This window comes from Passer domesticus, chromosome Z, assembly GCF_036417665.1.
Source record: "Passer domesticus isolate bPasDom1 chromosome Z, bPasDom1.hap1, whole genome shotgun sequence".
Lineage (NCBI taxonomy): Eukaryota > Metazoa > Chordata > Aves > Passeriformes > Passeridae > Passer > Passer domesticus.
Genome location: NC_087512.1, coordinates 36,921,598 through 36,929,757, shown reverse-complemented (window position 1 = coordinate 36,929,757; position 8,160 = coordinate 36,921,598). Strand labels below are relative to the sequence as shown.

The following is an 8,160-nucleotide window of genomic DNA, read 5'->3' as shown; positions in this document are numbered from 1 at the left end:
AGCTGAGCCACTGTGCTCCTTCCACCAACTCACAGGAGCTCACCAGGAGCTCCCTGACACACTTCTGGACAGCCTGTTTCTGAGAATTTGTGTTTGAGGCACCAACACCTCATCACAGGACCCTGAGGTTCAAACCCACTGACAAGGCCACGTGAAGGCAACGCCTGTACCCAATGCAGGGAATTCTTTGCAATGCTGTGTGGTAGTGAGCTGCCCAGGACTGTGAACTGCATACACTGCAAGTGGAGAACAACCATTAGGAATGGTTGCTCTTATGCCTGCCTGCCATCAGTATATATATGTATATGTTATATGCACACTAATGTAAGAGCACAGTGCCCAACTTGTCCTTGGTGATGCTCAAACATGCTGTCTGGACATGGTTCTGGGCAGCCTTCTGTATAGTGCTGGACCTGATAACCTTTAGACATCCCTTCTAACCTATGATTCTGTGGTCTGAAACCCAGGGAGTAGAATCAGATTTTTTTGTTCCTTGCCTAAAGTGTCAACCAATATAAACTCTTGTACAGAGATATCATTACAGATGCTTTCCCTTTCCATTTTCCACTTATGTCTTAAGTGCTTGGCTAGTATTTGCCGCAACACTTTTCCTCTTACCCTGAACACTAGAGATTTCTAAAATATTATAGTCAGTTAGTATAGAACAATGAGATATCATTCTGGAAAAATATGCCAACAGTACCTAGCTGTGCTGTTGAATTGTGATTTTTTGTTAGGGATGCCTTGTTGCTTTTTAAAACATGGCTTGAAATAGTCGTAAAAATTCTGGAGAATTTGTCAGGAGACATTAGTCCTGTTTTTGACACTGATGGTACTTGGCAGTGCTGTAACTAGGTTCCAAAAATATTGACAGGATGGTTGAAATGGTGTCTGGAAAGCTCTTCAAACTGAATTTGGACCATTCTGCAAAGTGTGTTGAGTGGGCATTTTATCTAAAAGCAGATTTCTTTCTTGCTGTGTGAATGGCTTCTGACTATGTCTGTAGTTGCCAAAATAAATTCCTCTGGAAAGAGAAAGATCATCCTTCCTATGCAGAAGAATACTTAACATTTGGTTGGCAATATGAAGTAGAGGGTTTACTAATGCCAGGAAAGTGGGTTGAGTGAAATACAGGAAATGTTACTGTATATCCACTTCTTTGGCAACACAAAGATCTTGTCAAAGGTTTTTGATCAAGCTCAGGGGTTTTTTAGGTGTGTTTCCTTGTTTGCTGAATTACTTAGGATGGGCTTTTCTTAGAGATTTTTTAATTTGTTGGGCCTTGATCTGTGGAACTTCACTGCCTTCCAAGGAAGCATTTCATTCATCTTTCATTGATCTTCACCATCTTAAATCAGACGCAAAGGAAAATGTTTGTGGATAATCAGCTCTATGACTACAACACAGAGGATTTATGCGCACATTCCTTTCTTTTCCCCTTTTTTCCACATGCTTTTACCAAGACACTGTTATCATTTCAAAGCCCTCCATTCTTAATCTTTCCATAATAAATTTGGGCCTTGACATTGGTTAAAAATATGTTCATATATTTCTTATGTCTTAAAATAACAACAATACAATACTCATTTCTGAAAATTTGAAGGAAAAAAATCAGTGCATAGAAGTCCCTTTAATATTAGAAATAACACTTTTTCATCAACCTATATATGCTATGAACTCAGTATAGCTTCACTTGTCAAGTGGCTTCTGAAGTTATGCAACTCAAGCCACCACATATTTTATGCTGTAGCCCATTACGATTAAAGTCATCATTTTCCATGTAGAAAATTTGGCTTTGCAGCAATCAGATAAACTGGAATACGTTACAGATCTGTAGGATTGGTGTGCAGCTAGTCCAAGGAGTAAGAAAAAGGTATCTATACATCTTTTTCTCACTTACTGGTCTTCTGGAAAGTTGCTAGTATTGCCAGTCCTTGGTAATGCCTGCTACTATGTTTTGTGAAAAGGCAATAGCTGGTAATGTCTGTCACAACCACTCAGACCTTTCCTGCCCACTCTTCATTAAGCTACACTGAAATGAAATCTTTCATCCAGCTAAGTCTATTAGCTCTTATAATTATTCCACATTAAAAGATTTCTTCAGAGAAAATGCCTCCACTTTTTGTTGGGGTTTTTTGAAAAAATACTTTTTCAGTCAATATTGTCCATTAAAATGTTTTAACTATTAACCACTACCAACAATCCTAAAAGCAACAATAAATTAATCGAAATGTTGCCTCCTGCCATGCGCAAAATATGACACCAGCTGAAAAATTAGTGACTAACGTCCAGAAAATTAAGTCATACCAGCAATCAGCACTGAAGCCTGGACTCTGGCTGGATAAAACATTTCTTCAGCTGCACAAAAGTAACTTTTAGGAGTACTTAAATATCCAGACACATCCACTTTTTAGTTTCACTTACATGTACTTCTCTTCATGTTGAAGGATAAACAATTTCCAAAGAAAACAGTGTTATTAAAAGTGCATATTCTTCTTCCTAATGTGGGCACAAATCAGGTCATACAATTCCAACGTTCTTCACTTCTGAGAATTACAGATTTTTAGGAGGCCTGTTCCCATTTCTCACATTCTGACGCTAGATATGAAACATATCAAAACTACACCGAAGAGACTGCAATTTATATTCATTATATAGGAGGTGACCTTTTCACTCATGAGTGGTGTAGTCATATGGAGCAGCTAATGAGAGAACCCCTACTGAGAGCAGATAAATTTCAAACCTTCTGAATAATTATTAGACATTTTATTGTATTTATAAACCTCCCTTATTTCAAACTATCCCATGATTTATAAAGCTGTCTTAGTTTTGTAAACACTAATGATGGCGTCAACCAATGCCAAAGACAGATGAATTGTCTGCATTAAGGGCTTCTCTTCCTGGTGCCAAATGCCAGAGAAATACAGTGAAAAGTTAAAAACAACTGTAGGGGAAAAGAGAGGACAGAGATGGATGAGAGATGGCTTAGAAGGAATGAGGGAGGGAACATCTGTACTGCACTTCACTGATGATAATCTTTGCACAGTTTATGACACTGAGGCAGTGGGAACAGTGAGGTAATCATTTTACTTGCCTGTCAACTGTAGAGAGTATTTCAAATTGCAGGGTGAAATTCTGACTCCATTGAAGTGAGAGACAAAGCTCCTGTTGATTTAAATGAAGGCCAGGATTTCTACGGATTCCCAGAGAGGGGCAGACGGGCAGAGTGGCAGCTGTGCCATCTACATGACTGTGTCAGTCTTCATCAGGATCTTAAAAGCTTTTCTTCAGCTCAGTTTCCAGAAATCTATGAGACATTGAATAACATAGATACTTTCTCAAAGAAGCTAAATTTAAAAAGTACGATCTTAGAGAATCTGACCCTAGTTTGGAAAACCTGTGCACAATAAAAAGTGTCCTTACAAGCTAATGCATAGGTATATACATATTTTAATTAACATTTATGAGTTTTTTCCTTTTCCCTTTCCTTTAGCTTTAATCTATACAAAAATGGCCTCAGAGCATGTAACAGATGGAAAATTATCTTTAGTTATACTTGTCAAACTAGGGAAAGTCCTCCTGTCATGACTGCACAAAATTTATATCTCAGAGACAAAAGAAATTGTGGCAAAATGTCTGAGGGTGTACAGGTATGAATTTCACTGAACAAGCTTTTCTCCTGATTAACAAGTAATACAAGGACATACAGGGTGAGGAGGATAGACATGATAGGCTGCAGTGCAACACATTTACAAAAGCAAAACTTTTGCAGGGCATTTTAATAAGAGGAGGATCATGGTAAATGAAAAATTACATTCAAAAGAGGAAAGTGCCTAACCATGGTATTGGATGTGCAGTAAGAAAGGGAATCTGGAAGAACAAGAGGAACAAGTTGTGAAACTGGAAAAATAAAAACCCAAAGTTAGTCTTTCTATAAGGCCCTATTGTATGGCAGGGGCATATATATTCACAACTTAAATACTAAACTGGTGATTACACACAGGAGTGATCATTTGATATGCTAGTTGAGTCACTCAATGAGAATCTTTGATAAAAAGCTGCTGGTATACATTCCTTATCACCTTCAAAACATGAAGAGCTCCCTATTTAGTGACATTGCCAGCATGCCCTGTACACGCCTCTTGCAGACACTACTGTGAAGCAGGGAGGACATATGGTGCAGCAAGTAAATAATTTCAAGTAGATGACAAATTTTGTTTGTGTGTGTGTATACTGTCATATATTTACACCTATCCACACAATTACCTATACACATATTTGTATATGTGTATATAAACTATTCTATAACTACTTAAGTCAGAAGTGACTTAAGTGTATCCACAATATATAAACATACTGACACACACCTCTGTACACATATACACACCATACACACACTTTCTGGGGTATCTTGAGCATATGGCAGCTACGTTAAATGTTGTTTTGGTTGAAGTCCATCAAAAAATGTGGAAGAAGCCAATAATGCTCAATTTTGCTCAACAGAGAAAATAGAAATCAGATAAAATCTGGGCTTAAATTTTACTTAGTCTAACTGAATTAATTATTTATAAATGAATCAACAGAAAAGAAAAAATGGATCAAGATGCTTATGGGCTCCTATTTATGTTTTGAAAGGACAGTAGCAATATATCGGTGAGAGATAGGAAGTTTAAGTGAATCAAAGACCTGTGAACAGGTCTAAGATTCTACACAATACAAAACACATCATGATATAATTATAGACTTTCACTTTTTGTTATCTGGAAAGTGGAAAAGCCTTCTGAAGAAATTAAATCTGAATCACAAAAAATATTTTCATGGTTTCAGACCAGTATAATTACCTGACTTATCTTCTTGCTTTCTCGGCTTACCTTCTGTGGAATAGGAGTCTGATTTGTAACTTCTTAAATAACACACTCCTTATTTATAGTCATGGAAAACACTCTTTGCCTTGGGTGCTGCATATATGACCATTCCGTTTTTTGGGGATGGGAGATATTTACTTAAGGGAAGAAAGTCTTTTAAATTGAATGAATATTCATACACAAACTATTCTCTTAGATAGTCACCTATGGGCAAGATTAAAATATTCCTCCTTTGTGCCAAATATTTATTTGTTCTCATCAGCACAGTGCCATATAATGACTGTTTAACTGTTGTGATTTAACCCCAGCTGGCAGCTAAGACCCAGGCAGCCCCTCCCTCACCCTCCACCCAGCGGGACAGTGGAGAAATCAGTGGGTTGAGAAAAATACACTTTAGTAGGCAAAGCAAAAGCTGTGCACACAAGCAAAGCAAACCGTGACATTTAGTCAGTGCTTCCAAGGGGCAGACAGGCAATCAGCCACCCTCAGGAAAGCAGGGCTCCATCACGCACAGCAGTTACATTCTCCTGAATGTGAGTTCTCTACCTGGCATGAAGCACCACTCACACACAGAGCAGAGGAATTTCTATTCTTTGTTCCAGTTGGCATGAAATAAAGAGGTGGGTGGGAACCCCCAAAAGGCTAGCACACTGATCATCAAAACTTTATAGTATTTCTATAAATACAAATATATCAGTACTCATTGAATACAAATTACAGAACTTTTTTATTAATTGGTACTCAAATTCCTATCTGCTAGTTATATTTGTTGCTTCTTATGTTAATTAGTACACGTATGCAATTCTTGTCTTTATTTGGGGTTGGGGTCCATTCTGAGTAGGTGGTCAATCAGTCAGAATCACCCACTGTCAGAATTACCTTAACCCCAGATACTGCTCTGTTCCGCTGACTTCACTCCTGGTGGCTTTTGCCCAGACAACCAACTGTCTTTGTGTTGCCTTTCCCTTTCTTTAAAGGAAAAGATTAGCCAAGCACACAATGTTCACCATGCAAGTTTTTAAATCATAACTGTCTGGCTATAGCTACTGAATAACAACCAAACAATTTGCAAAGTTAGATTCAAATCTTGAGACTCAGATCTTGAGGAGTTACTTAGGGTCCATATTAGTTACTTAGGGAAACAAATTCCACCACTCCAAACATCTCCAACTTCTTTCTTCTTCCCCTAAGCTGAGAATGAAGCTGCATGGTCTGGATATTCCTTTGGTTACTTGGTATCCTCTCTCCCAAATGTGTCCTCCCCGACTCTTCATGTACCCCCAGCCCACTTGCTGGTGGAGTGGGGTGAAGAGCAGAAAAGTCCTTTACACTGCATAAGCCCTGCTCAGCAATAGCAAAAATATCCCTGAGTTATCAGTGCCCTTTCAAGCTCAAATCCAGAACACAGCTCCATGCTAAGTATTTTGGAGAAAATTAGGGCTACCCCAACCAAAACCAGAGCAACTGGCTTCTTATCAGCACTGCTTTTCTCTCCCATTTTGTGGGTTTTCTTGACTTGAATCAGTTTGTTTCATTGCAGAGACATCAGTTTTGTTTGCAAAGTAAAAATTCCAAGATTTTGTTGTGAATGTTGTGGGAAAACTGGTAATTAATATCACTGGAGTTTTGTCAAAATTCAAGAGATGTTTCAATTTTCATAAATTCAAAGTAGGCATAAAATTTTTCATTTTGGTTCTCAAAAAAGAGATAATACTTGCTTTAAGAATTTGAATTGTTTCTTCCACTCTAGTTTTTAAATCAGATTTAAAGTCAAATGCACAGTTGAAGACCACAAGCCATGTGAATGGAAGACAAAGCAAAGATATGAGATCATCAAGGAGAACCTCTCCTGCTGTGCAGTCTGAATAATTGATGTTCTGTTCCTCTTACACATACTTTTATTATTACCTGCTCTTGATTTAATAATGACAAAGAAGCAGATATTGTTTTTATATAAGCATGTGTTGTTTCATTTTTATGCCAAAAATATATGAATGCAGGTGGTAGAGGATTGCAGTCAATTTTCATGTTGTTACATAGACGTTATATTTATACTCGTTTACTTCTTTATGGAACATATTCCAAATCTGAAGTTTTTGATATCTGGTACAGTGAACAACACTCTGTCTCTATCTATTATTAATTATGCTAACTTGCTATCTGCTTAATATTAGGTACAAAGAGGAACAATTCCACATTGTTATTCAATATAATTAAAGTAAACTTGCATTAAAATAGTTTCTGGATTGCAAGGGCAAACATCATAAATGGCAAATAACTATTCACTTAAGAATAATTGCGCAACCTTGATTTGGTACCTTTTGTTGGTGCACTGTGATAGAGTTAATATAAACTGACACTACATCTCTTCTCCAGAGCTTCCTGTTTCACTCTATAAATGGACAATATGGTAACAAGCTTTGAACTATAATGCCATTTACCAAAAGTGGTATCATAATACTTGTACAAACTATTGCTGTTAGCAACAGGCTAAGGCAAAAATTCAAGATCCTGATTTCTGTTCCCTTTCTGATGTGCTGAACAATCTTGTAAAACTTTATTATATTGTGCTTTTATTTACCAACCTCTCATGTAAAAGGGTAGTATATTTAATTAATATTATTAAGTACTTTAAAATCCTCATATTAAAGGAACCACATAAGTGATTTATTACTCTTTTATGATATAACAGCTGAAAGTCCAAAAGAATAAACTGTCCTCATATGATAGATGCTAATATATGACTCTAGCAAAGTGGCAAAATGTACTATACTATAGATTGGAGAAGCACAACAGGATTTCACTATCTCTTAACTGAACCAGACCAACCAAGTTGGTGGATCAGTGTGTGGGTCAGTGAAGCACTTCACGGCTACCCAAACAATACAAATGCCAATCAGTCACAGGAGACAATAAGAGATCTGGTTAAATTCCAGTAAGTGGGGCTGAAAGCTGTGTGTGACGAACTAAAAACTCTTCCAGAAATGATAGCACATTTGCAAGCCTAAGAGCTAGACTGAACAAAGCCTCGATCATTAATTTTTTAGCATATTCACTTTAGCAAATCTCCTTAGTTTAAATTAGAAGTACATCTGCTTGGACTTTGGAGAGCAGCAGAATGGGATGGGGGGTCTTAGTAAAATAATTTTGCCAGGTCATTCAAATCAATGACAAAAAAGCAAAATGAAGCAGTCAACACAGAGCACATTCCTGCTATATTTAACAACAAAAAAAACCCCAACAAATAACAGTACCATTCAAGAGGGCACATGAAATCCTGGATTCACCCTTGAAT

The 8,160-nt window shown here is 37.3% G+C and overlaps 1 long non-coding RNA gene across 1 annotated transcript in view; it reads right to left on the bottom strand.

Annotated features, from left to right (window-relative positions):
• Nucleotides 1-3,100: 3,100 nt before the first annotated feature.
• The window catches only part of LOC135290491 (uncharacterized), a 10,780-nt gene continuing 5,720 nt past the window's right edge, over nt 3,101-8,160 (bottom strand). The window contains exon 3 of the long non-coding RNA XR_010353263.1: nt 3,101-3,307. This is a non-coding gene — a long non-coding RNA (uncharacterized LOC135290491). The remainder of the gene's footprint in view (nt 3,308-8,160) is intronic.